Source organism: Barbatula barbatula (assembly GCF_947034865.1).
Source record: "Barbatula barbatula genome assembly, chromosome: 9".
NCBI lineage: Eukaryota > Metazoa > Chordata > Actinopteri > Cypriniformes > Nemacheilidae > Barbatula > Barbatula barbatula.
In genome coordinates this window covers 23,811,964-23,824,920 of record NC_136772.1, presented here as the reverse complement: position 1 = coordinate 23,824,920, position 12,957 = coordinate 23,811,964, and positions in this window count along the sequence as shown.

The window sequence follows — 12,957 nt, the reverse complement described above, 5'->3', positions numbered from 1 at the left end:
TCCTAATAATATGAGTAAATAAATGACAAATGATAGGATGATCTTACAAACCACTTTATGATAAATTAACAAGCACTAGGGATGGAACGGCTTATTAAAAAAATGTGAACTGTTCAATTTACTAGTCATTGTTCTGTCAGGTCATGCGCTACATGATTTTTATTCACCATACACTGTAAGACTTTCTTGTTTTGATGTCTTGTGCACGGGCAGTTCTTCTGCGCTGTCAGTGTCGCATGTGTTCAGAGGAGATGGAGAAAAGTCTGGCTGAACCTATGAAAGAGTGAGAAGAAACATTAAGCATGAATTGTTAGTGACCCAATCCTGAAACCAGTGAGAATGAATTCGGTAACGACTTACTTGTTTTGATGCCTTTTGCACGGGCAGTTCTTCTGCGCTGTCAGTGTCGCATGTGTTCAGAGGAGATGGAGAAAAGTCTGGCTGAACCTATGAAAGAGTGAGAAGAAACATTAAGCATGAATTGTTAGTGACCCAATCCTGAAACCAGTGAGAATGAATTCGGTAACGACTTACTTGTTTTGATGTCTTTTGCACGGGCAGTTCTTCTGCGCTGTCAGTGTCGCATGTGTTCAGAGGAGATGAAGAAAAGTCTGTCTGAACCTCTGAAAGAGTGAGAAGAAACATTAAGCATGAATTGTTAGTGACCCAATCCTGAAACCAGTGAGAATGAATTCGGTAACGACTTACTTGTTTTGATGTCTTTTGCACGGGCAGTTCTTCTGCGCTGTCAGTGTCGCATGTGTTCAGAGGAGATGAAGAAAAGTCTGGCTGAACCCATGAAAGAGTGAGAAGAAACATTAAGCATGAATTGTTAGTGACCCAATCCTGAAACCAGATAGAGAATGAATTCGGTAACGACTTACTTGTTTTGATGTCTTTTGCACGGGCAGTTCTTCTGCGCTGTCAGTGTCGCATGTGTTCAGAGGAGATGAAGAAAAGTCTGGCTGAACCTATGAAAGAGTGAGAAGAAACATTAAGCATGAATTGTTAGTGACCCAATCCTGAAACCAGTGAGAATGAATTCGGTAACGACTTACTTGTTTTGATGTCTTGTGCACGGGCAGTTCTTCTGCGCTGTCAGTGTCGCATGTGTTCAGAGGAGATGGAGAAAAGTCTGGCTGAACCCATGAAAGAGTGAGAAGAAACATTAAGCATGAATTGTTAGTGACCCAATCCTGAAACCAGTGTGAATGAATTCGGTAACGACTTACTTGTTTTGATGTCTTGTGCACGGGCAGTTCTTCTGGGCTGTCAGTGTCGCATGTGTTCAGAGGAGATGGAGAAAAGTCTGGCTGAACCTATGAAAGAGTGAGAAGAAACATTAAGCATGAATTGTTAGTGACCCAATCCTGAAACCAGTGTGAATGAATTCGGTAACGACTTACTTGTTTTGATGTCTTGTGCACGGGCAGTTCTTCTGCGCTGTCAGTGTCGCATGTGTTCAGAGGAGATGAAGAAAAGTCTGGCTGAACCTCTGAAAGAGTGAGAAGAAACATTAAGCATGAATTGTTAGTGACCCAATCCTGAAACCAGTGAGAATGAATTCGGTAACGACTTACTTGTTTTGATGTCTTGTGCACGGGCAGTTCTTCTGCGCTGTCAGTGTCGCATGTGTTCAGAGGAGATGGAGAAAAGTCTGGCTGAACCTATGAAAGAGTGAGAAGAAACATTAAGCATGAATTGTTAGTGACCCAATCCTGAAACCAGATAGAGAATGAATTCGGTAACGACTTACTTGTTTTGATGTCTTGTGCACGGGCAGTTCTTCTGCGCTGTCAGTGTCGCATGTGTTCAGAGGAGATGAAGAAAAGTCTGGCTGAACCCATGAAAGAGTGAGAAGAAACATTAAGCATGAATTGTTAGTGACCCAATCCTGAAACCAGTGAGAATGAATTCGGTAACGACTTACTTGTTTTGATGTCTTGTGCACGGGCAGTTCTTCTGCGCTGTCAGTGTCGCATGTGTTCAGAGGAGATGAAGAAAAGTCTGGCTGAACCTATGAAAGAGTGAGAAGAAACATTAAGCATGAATTGTTAGTGACCCAATCCTGAAACCAGTGTGAATGAATTCGGTAACGACTTACTTGTTTTGATGTCTTGTGCACGGGCAGTTCTTCTGCGCTGTCAGTGTCGCATGTGTTCAGAGGAGATGAAGAAAAGTCTGGCTGAACCTATGAAAGAGTGAGAAGAAACATTAAGCATGAATTGTTAGTGACCCAATCCTGAAACCAGTGAGAATGAATTCGGTAACGACTTACTTGTTTTGATGTCTTGTGCACGGGCAGTTCTTCTGCGCTGTCAGTGTTGCATGTGTTCAGAGGAGATGGAGAAAAGTCTGGCTGAACCCATGAAAGAGTGAGAAGAAACATTAAGCATGAATTGTTAGTGACCCAATCCTGAAACCAGTGAGAATGAATTCGGTAACGACTTACTTGTTTTGATGTCTTTTGCACGGGCAGTTCTTCTGCGCTGTCAGTGTCGCATGTGTTCAGAGGAGATGAAGAAAAGTCTGGCTGAACCCATGAAAGAGTGAGAAGAAACATTAAGCATGAATTGTTAGTGACCCAATCCTGAAACCAGTGTGAATGAATTCGGTAACGACTTACTTGTTTTGATGTCTTGTGCACGGGCAGTTCTTCTGCGCTGTCAGTGTCGCATGTGTTCAGAGGAGATGAAGAAAAGTCTGGCTGAACCTATGAAAGAGTGAGAAGAAACATTAAGCATGAATTGTTAGTGACCCAATCCTGAAACCAGTGAGAATGAATTCGGTAACGACTTACTTGTTTTGATGTCTTGTGCACGGGCAGTTCTTCTGCGCTGTCAGTGTCGCATGTGTTCAGAGGAGATGGAGAAAAGTCTGGCTGAACCCATGAAAGAGTGAGAAGAAACATTAAGCATGAATTGTTAGTGACCCAATCCTGAAACCAGTGTGAATGAATTCGGTAACGACTTACTTGTTTTGATGTCTTGTGCACGGGCAGTTCTTCTGCGCTGTCAGTGTTGCATGTGTTCAGAGGAGATGAAGAAAAGTCTGGCTGAACCTCTGAAAGAGTGAGAAGAAACATTAAGCATGAATTGTTAGTGACCCAATCCTGAAACCAGTGTGAATGAATTCAGTAACGACTTACTTGTTTTGATGTCTTGTGCACGGGCAGTTCTTCTGGGCTGTCAGTGTCGCATGTGTTCAGAAGAGATGAAGAAAAGTCTGGCTGAACCTATGAAAGAGTGAGAAGAAACATTAAGCATGAATTGTTAGTGACCCAATCCTGAAACCAGTGTGAATGAATTCAGTAACGACTTACTTGTTTTGATGTCTTGTGCACGGGCAGTTCTTCTGGGCTGTCAGTGTCGCATGTGTTCAGAGGAGATGAAGAAAAGTCTGGCTGAACCTATGAAAGAGTGAGAAGAAACATTAAGCATGAATTGTTAGTGACCCAATCCTGAAACCAGGGAGAATGAATTCAGTAACGACTTACTTGTTTTGATGTCTTTTGCACGGGCAGTTCTTCTGCGGTGTCAGTGTCGCATGTGTTCAGAGGAGATGAAGAAAAGTCTGGCTGAACCCATGAAAGAGTGAGAAGAAACATTAAGCATGAATTGTTAGTGACCCAATCCTGAAACCAGCGAGAATGAATTCAGTAACGACTTACTTGTTTTGATGTCTTGTGCACGGGCAGTTCTTCTGCGCTGTCAGTGTCGCATGTGTTCAGAGGAGATGAAGAAAAGTCTGGCTGAACCCATGAAAGAGTGAGAAGAAACATTAAGCATGAATTGTTAGTGACCCAATCCTGAAACCAGCGAGAATGAATTCAGTAACGACTTACTTGTTTTGATGTCTTTTGCACGGGCAGTTCTTCTGCGCTGTCAGTGTCGCATGTGTTCAGAGGAGATGAAGAAAAGTCTGGCTGAACCCATGAAAGAGTGAGAAGAAACATTAAGCATGAATTGTTAGTGACCCAATCCTGAAACCAGCGAGAATGAATTCAGTAACGACTTACTTGTTTTGATGTCTTTTGCACGGGCAGTTCTTCTGCGCTGTCAGTGTCGCATGTGTTCAGAGGAGATGAAGAAAAGTCTGGCTGAACCCATGAAAGAGTGAGAAGAAACATTAAGCATGAATTGTTAGTGACCCAATCCTGAAACCAGCGAGAATGAATTCAGTAACGACTTACTTGTTTTGATGTCTTGTGCACGGGCAGTTCTTCTGCGCTGTCAGTGTCGCATGTGTTCAGAGGAGATGGAGAAAAGTCTGGCTGAACCTATGAAAGAGTGAGAAGAAACATTAAGCATGAATTGTTAGTGACCCAATCCTGAAACCAGTGTGAATGAATTCGGTAACGACTTACTTGTTTTGATGTCTTGTGCACGGGCAGTTCTTCTGCGCTGTCAGTGTCGCATGTGTTCAGAGGAGATGGAGAAAAGTCTGGCTGAACCTCTGAAAGAGTGAGAAGAAACATTAAGCATGAATTGTTAGTGACCCAATCCTGAAACCAGTGTGAATGAATTCGGTAACGACTTACTTGTTTTGATGCCTTTTGCACGGGCAGTTCTTCTGCGCTGTCAGTGTCGCATGTGTTCAGAGGAGATGAAGAAAAGTCTGGCTGAACCTCTGAAAGAGTGAGAAGAAACATTAAGCATGAATTGTTAGTGACCCAATCCTGAAACCAGTGTGAATGAATTCGGTAACGACTTACTTGTTTTGATGTCTTGTGCACGGGCAGTTCTTCTGCGCTGTCAGTGTCGCATGTGTTCAGAGGAGATGGAGAAAAGTCTGGCTGAACCTCTGAAAGAGTGAGAAGAAACATTAAGCATGAATTGTTAGTGACCCAATCCTGAAACCAGTGTGAATGAATTCGGTAACGACTTACTTGTTTTGATGTCTTGTGCACGGGCAGTTCTTCTGCGCTGTCAGTGTCGCATGTGTTCAGAGGAGATGGAGAAAAGTCTGGCTGAACCTATGAAAGAGTGAGAAGAAACATTAAGCATGAATTGTTAGTGACCCAATCCTGAAACCAGTGTGAATGAATTCGGTAACGACTTACTTGTTTTGATGCCTTTTGCACGGGCAGTTCTTCTGCGCTGTCAGTGTCGCATGTGTTCAGAGGAGATGAAGAAAAGTCTGGCTGAACCTATGAAAGAGTGAGAAGAAACATTAAGCATGAATTGTTAGTGACCCAATCCTGAAACCAGTGAGAATGAATTCGGTAACGACTTACTTGTTTTGATGCCTTTTGCACGGGCAGTTCTTCTGCGCTGTCAGTGTCGCATGTGTTCAGAGGAGATGAAGAAAAGTCTGGCTGAACCTATGAAAGAGTGAGAAGAAACATTAAGCATGAATTGTTAGTGACCCAATCCTGAAACCAGCGAGAATGAATTCAGTAACGACTTACTTGTTTTGATGTCTTTTGCACGGGCAGTTCTTCTGCGGTGTCAGTGTCGCATGTGTTCAGAGGAGATGGAGAAATGTCTGGCTGAACCTATGAAAGAGTGAGAAGAAACAATAAGCATGAATTGTTAGTGACCCAATCCTGAAACCAGTGTGAATGAATTCGGTAACGACTTACTTGTTTTGATGTCTTGTGCACGGGCAGTTCTTCTGCGCTGTCAGTGTCGCATGTGTTCAGAGGAGATGAAGAAAAGTCTGGCTGAACCTATGAAAGAGTGAGAAGAAACATTAAGCATGAATTGTTAGTGACCCAATCCTGAAACCAGTGTGAATGAATTCGGTAACGACTTACTTGTTTTGATGTCTTGTGCACGGGCAGTTCTTCTGCGCTGTCAGTGTCGCATGTGTTCAGAGGAGATGGAGAAAAGTCTGGCTGAACCTATGAAAGAGTGAGAAGAAACATTAAGCATGAATTGTTAGTGACCCAATCCTGAAACCAGTGTGAATGAATTCGGTAACGACTTACTTGTTTTGATGTCTTGTGCACGGGCAGTTCTTCTGCGCTGTCAGTGTTGCATGTGTTCAGAGGAGATGGAGAAAAGTCTGGCTGAACCTATGAAAGAGTGAGAAGAAACATTAAGCATGAATTGTTAGTGACCCAATCCTGAAACCAGTGTGAATGAATTCGGTAACGACTTACTTGTTTTGATGTCTTGTGCACGGGCAGTTCTTCTGCGCTGTCAGTGTCGCATGTGTTCAGAGGAGATGGAGAAAAGTCTGGCTGAACCTATGAAAGAGTGAGAAGAAACATTAAGCATGAATTGTTAGTGACCCAATCCTGAAACCAGTGAGAATGAATTCGGTAACGACTTACTTGTTTTGATGTCTTGTGCACGGGCAGTTCTTCTGCGCTGTCAGTGTCGCATGTGTTCAGAGGAGATGGAGAAAAGTCTGGCTGAACCTCTGAAAGAGTGAGAAGAAACATTAAGCATGAATTGTTAGTGACCCAATCCTGAAACCAGTGTGAATGAATTCGGTAACGACTTACTTGTCTTGATGTCTTTTGCACGGGCAGTTCTTCTGCGGTGTCAGTGTCGCATGTGTTCAGAGGAGATGGAGAAAAGTCTGGCTGAACCTATGAAAGAGTGAGAAGAAACATTAAGCATGAATTGTTAGTGACCCAATCCTGAAACCAGTGAGAATGAATTCGGTAACGACTTACTTGTTTTGATGTCTTTTGCACGGGCAGTTCTTCTGCGCTGTCAGTGTCACATGTGTTCAGAGGAGATGAAGAAAAGTCTGGCTGAACCCATGAAAGAGTGAGAAGAAACATTAAGCATGATTGTTAGTGACCCAATCCTGAAACCAGTGAGAATGAATTCGGTAACGACTTACTTGTTTTGATGTCTTTTGCACGGGCAGTTCTTCTGCGCTGTCAGTGTCACATGTGTTCAGAGGAGATGAAGAAAAGTCTGGCTGAACCCATGAAAGAGTGAGAAGAAACATTAAGCATGAATTGTTAGTGACCCAATCCTGAAACCAGTGTGAATGAATTCGGTAACGACTTACTTGTTTTGATGTCTTGTGCACGGGCAGTTCTTCTGCGCTGTCAGTGTCGCATGTGTTCAGAGGAGATGAAGAAAAGTCTGGCTGAACCTATGAAAGAGTGAGAAGAAACAATAAGCATGAATTGTTAGTGACCCAATCCTGAAACCAGTGAGAATGAATTCGGTAACGACTTACTTGTTTTGATGTCTTGTGCACGGGCAGTTCTTCTGCGCTGTCAGTGTCGCATGTGTTCAGAGGAGATGAAGAAAAGTCTGGCTGAACCTATGAAAGAGTGAGAAGAAACATTAGGCATGAATTGTTAGTGACCCAATCCTGAAACCAGTGAGAATGAATTCGGTAACGACTTACTTGTTTTGATGTCTTGTGCACGGGCAGTTCTTCTGCGCTGTCAGTGTCGCATGTGTTCAGAGGAGATGAAGAAAAGTCTGGCTGAACCTATGAAAGAGTGAGAAGAAACATTAGGCATGAATTGTTAGTGACCCAATCCTGAAACCAGTGAGAATGAATTCGGTAACGACTTACTTGTTTTGATGTCTTGTGCACGGGCAGTTCTTCTGCGCTGTCAGTGTCGCATGTGTTCAGAGGAGATGGAGAAAAGTCTGGCTGAACCTCTGAAAGAGTGAGAAGAAACATTAAGCATGAATTGTTAGTGACCCAATCCTGAAACCAGTGTGAATGAATTCGGTAACGACTTACTTGTTTTGATGCCTTTTGCACGGGCAGTTCTTCTGCGGTGTCAGTGTCGCATGTGTTCAGAGGAGATGGAGAAAAGTCTGGCTGAACCTATGAAAGAGTGAGAAGAAACATTAAGCATGAATTGTTAGTGACCCAATCCTGAAACCAGTGTGAATGAATTCGGTAACGACTTACTTGTTTTGATGCCTTTTGCACGGGCAGTTCTTCTGCGGTGTCAGTGTCGCATGTGTTCAGAGGAGATGGAGAAAAGTCTGGCTGAACCTATGAAAGAGTGAGAAGAAACATTAAACATGAATTGTTAGTGACCCAATCCTGAAACCAGTGTGAATGAATTCGGTAACGACTTACTTGTTTTGATGCCTTTTGCACGGGCAGTTCTTCTGCGGTGTCAGTGTCGCATGTGTTCAGAGGAGATGGAGAAAAGTCTGGCTGAACCTATGAAAGAGTGAGAAGAAACATTAAGCATGAATTGTTAGTGACCCAATCCTGAAACCAGTGTGAATGAATTCGGTAACGACTTACTTGTTTTGATGTCTTGTGCACGGGCAGTTCTTCTGCGGTGTCAGTGTCGCATGTGTTCAGAGGAGATGAAGAAAAGTCTGGCTGAACCTATGAAAGAGTGAGAAGAAACATTAAGCATGAATTGTTAGTGACCCAATCCTGAAACCAGTGTGAATGAATTCGGTAACGACTTACTTGTTTTGATGTCTTTTGCACGGGCAGTTCTTCTGTGCTGTCAGTGTCGCATGTGTTCAGAGGAGATGGAGAAATGTCTGGCTGAACCTATGAAAGAGTGAGAAGAAACATTAAGCATGAATTGTTAGTGACCCAATCCTGAAACCAGTGTGAATGAATTCGGTAACGACTTACTTGTTTTGATGTCTTTTGCACGGGCAGTTCTTCTGCGCTGTCAGTGTCGCATGTGTTCAGAGGAGATGAAGAAAAGTCTGGCTGAACCTATGAAAGAGTGAGAAGAAACATTAAGCATGAATTGTTAGTGACCCAATCCTGAAACCAGTGTGAATGAATTCGGTAACGACTTACTTGTTTTGATGTCTTTTGCACGGGCAGTTCTTCTGCGCTGTCAGTGTCGCATGTGTTCAGAGGAGATGAAGAAAAGTCTGGCTGAACCTATGAAAGAGTGAGAAGAAACATTAAGCATGAATTGTTAGTGACCCAATCCTGAAACCAGTGTGAATGAATTCGGTAACGACTTACTTGTTTTGATGCCTTTTGCACGGGCAGTTCTTCTGCGGTGTCAGTGTCGCATGTGTTCAGAGGAGATGGAGAAAAGTCTGGCTGAACCTATGAAAGAGTGAGAAGAAACATTAAGCATGAATTGTTAGTGACCCAATCCTGAAACCAGTGTGAATGAATTCGGTAACGACTTACTTGTTTTGATGTCTTGTGCACGGGCAGTTCTTCTGCGGTGTCAGTGTCGCATGTGTTCAGAGGAGATGAAGAAAAGTCTGGCTGAACCTATGAAAGAGTGAGAAGAAACATTAAGCATGAATTGTTAGTGACCCAATCCTGAAACCAGTGAGAATGAATTCGGTAACGACTTACTTGTTTTGATGTCTTGTGCACGGGCAGTTCTTCTGCGGTGTCAGTGTCGCATGTGTTCAGAGGAGATGAAGAAAAGTCTGGCTGAACCTATGAAAGAGTGAGAAGAAACATTAAGCATGAATTGTTAGTGACCCAATCCTGAAACCAGTGTGAATGAATTCGGTAACGACTTACTTGTTTTGATGCCTTTTGCACGGGCAGTTCTTCTGCGGTGTCAGTGTCGCATGTGTTCAGAGGAGATGGAGAAAAGTCTGGCTGAACCTATGAAAGAGTGAGAAGAAACATTAAGCATGAATTGTTAGTGACCCAATCCTGAAACCAGTGTGAATGAATTCGGTAACGACTTACTTGTTTTGATGTCTTGTGCACGGGCAGTTCTTCTGCGGTGTCAGTGTCGCATGTGTTCAGAGGAGATGAAGAAAAGTCTGGCTGAACCTATGAAAGAGTGAGAAGAAACATTAAGCATGAATTGTTAGTGACCCAATCCTGAAACCAGTGTGAATGAATTCGGTAACGACTTACTTGTTTTGATGTCTTGTGCACGGGCAGTTCTTCTGCGCTGTCAGTGTCGCATGTGTTCAGAGGAGATGGAGAAAAGTCTGGCTGAACCTATGAAAGAGTGAGAATCAGTGGTGGGGGAAGAACACAAACCATGTACTTGAGTAAAAGTAGAAGTGCTGCCTTTAAACATTCACTTGAGTAAAAGTACAAAAGTATTTGCCTTCATATGTACTCAAGTATCCAAGTACTATGATTTTTTTTATGGCTATAATGTCCCATTATCATTTTTGTCACAAGACTCTTGCTTAACTCAGTCTATATGAAGACTTTAATGTCACTCTTGGCACACAAATCTATTAATACAATTACATGAATTAGTCAGACAGACACTGATGTCTATTTAAATTTCCATAAGCCCAAAACCTTGAAGCCAAACTATTTCCTTTAGAACTCAATGAAATAACAGGACTTGAGAGCAGGTAGTTTCGGTTTAACATTTATTTGTAACAGTAATCCAAGTTTTTATTTAAACTGAAACTTGCAATGGAACAAAAGAGAAACATTTTGTGGGTCTGTGAATGTATAAGATGCTTTAAGAGACACTCAAAACAAAACACATCTCAAAACAAATAACCTGTCAACTCAGGTGACATACTAAAATAGCAAGCCTCAAATGGTAATGACCAATAGTTGTGGCAGTAAACATTATTAATTAGCATTAATTGTGCTTTTGGTGAGCATGCTAGCACGGTATGGCACTGATGATCTTACTTAACGTTCTAACTAAAGTTGCAATAACTTTTATTCAGCTTGAGAAGGAGCTGATTCTCAAAGTTGTTTGAGTCCAGTCTTGCCCTCCTGGGACTGAAAATAAGCCCTTCTGTGCTGAAAAGACGTTCACAAGCTGCAGAGGGGGGTAAAGCAGTATCGAGCTTCAAAGACAACTTACAGACTGATGGGAAGGACTTGAGAATGTCTTTGTCATCATCTTTGCAGGCAAGGTAACCATCTAACTGCTTGATACCTTCCTGACCATGAGTAGGCTTCATACTCGCAAAGAAGTCCTCTTCCTCAGAGCCACTGGAACCATCAACTGGCAGCTGATTCAAAGTCTCTTCCTCCAGATGGTCCTTGATGTAGTCCATGCCTGAAATGGACATTTCCATAGATGCTTAGAATCAAAACTTCACTGTGATCATACATTTCTTCTCCTGATTAAAATATCAAAAGAACAGTATTGCCCCATGTATTTCCAATGTGCATTTAAAACGAACCTTAACAAATTGAGAATGTCAAGATACAATTTTAGTTGTATATCTTAAAAACAAAATAACACTTGGCTTAGTTTCTTTGAATCTTTAACTAATGACACTTTTCAAAAGTAAAAATAATCGTACCTAGTTTGACGATGTTTTCATCTGATGTCCAGGATGTTTTAAATTTCGGGACAAGGACTGCAGCCGCAATAAACTCTGGCTCTACCAGCATGTCTCCAAAGCGCTGCTGCAGGCCTTTTTGGAGGGCATCAACCAGAGGTTTGCAGTACCTGGAGGTAATGCCAATTCGGTCAAGTTTCGAGATGAGGAGGGTCAGAGTAGGCAGAAGCCATCCCATCTGAACATCAATTTCAGCCTGAAGGATGTTGCGGGCTTTGGCAACGGGGCTCATGGTTCTGGCATACTCCTCCAGAAAGGCAATTTCAACTGGACTCAACCTATCACACATTGAAACGACAACAATTAATAATTTCATGTCATTTTAAGTGTGTGTGTGTGTCATTTTAGAAACAGTGGAATTACTAGGCCCTCAGGAGATAAATTATTGTATTTCTCCCTGTACTGTATCTACTTCTATCCGATCCGTACTGAGCATTGAGTAGTCAAGCAACTATTCAAAGTAATGCCTTAGAAAATAGCAGTTTTACCATTAACATTACTGGAACATGAATTAAAAAAAATTAAAAGAAAAAAAAAACATCAACAGCACTTACATTGGCAACTTGATTGAAGAGCAGACGGTTCTGATAGACGCTCCCTCTCCCTGATCTTTAATTATTCGAAGCATTCGCTCAATGGTGAGAAATAAAGAATTCCACCTTGTTGCATTGGGGCGGATCAGCTGAATTTTGCAAGCGTCTTCTATAATCTCTGCAGCAGCAGCAGATCTGCCACACTTATTCCATAGTGCATGACACTTAGAGAACGCTGATCGGGACAGCTTCTTGTAAGCTTCATTTGAACAGGCTTTTGCTGCGTCCACCGTGGAAACCAGGTTTAATAAGTGGCTGGCACATCGATGATCTAAAACAGCTGTGACCTCTACAAAGTCCACTTCAACACCACAAATTCAACACATGATGATGAACATTCTTCTGTGTGACTAGCTTGGTTTCTCTCAATTTCAACTGTCTGGAAGTTGAAGGAGCCTCCTCGCTCTCCATTTTTCTTTTTCTTGGTGCTGTTAGGGCAATATATCTCTGCATGTGGCTGCCATGTTTTCTCTGCAAAAAGGCAAAATTCAAAACATTAACTACATGAGAGATCAGTCTCCTTTCTTTGATCAAATAAAATAAGATAATAAAATAACAAAATATATTTTACGTGCTTTTCTTTTAGCATGTCATGAGAAATACAGAGTATATTATTTTCAGCATGGCTCAGTTAGATCAGTCTTTGGAAGCTTTTGAAAATAATCTGATGCGTTGAATCTGTTGCGCTGAATCTGATCTGATGTGTTGAATCTGATGTGTTGAATCTGATGTGTTGAATCTGATGCGTTGAATCTGATGCGTTGAATCTGATGCGTTGAATCTGATCTGCTGAATCTGATGTGTTGAATCTGATGCGCTGAATCTGATGCGTTGAATCTGTTGCGCTGAATCTGATGTGTTGAATCTGTTGCGCTGAATCTGATCTGATGTGTTGAATCTGATGTGTTGAATCTGATGTGTTGAATCTGATGCGTTGAATCTGATGCGTTGAATCTGATCTGCTGAATCTGATGTGTTGAATCTGATGCGCTGAATCTGATGCGTTGAATCTGTTGCGCTGAATCTGATGTGTTGAATCTGATGCGCTGAATCTGATGTGTTGAATCTGTTGCGCTGAATCTGATGTGTTGAATCTGATGCGCTGAATCGTATGTTCGCGCGATGTACTGTGATCGGTGCTCGTTTTACCAGTTCAGTTTTTATCCACTCATAAATAAAAAGGAACGAGT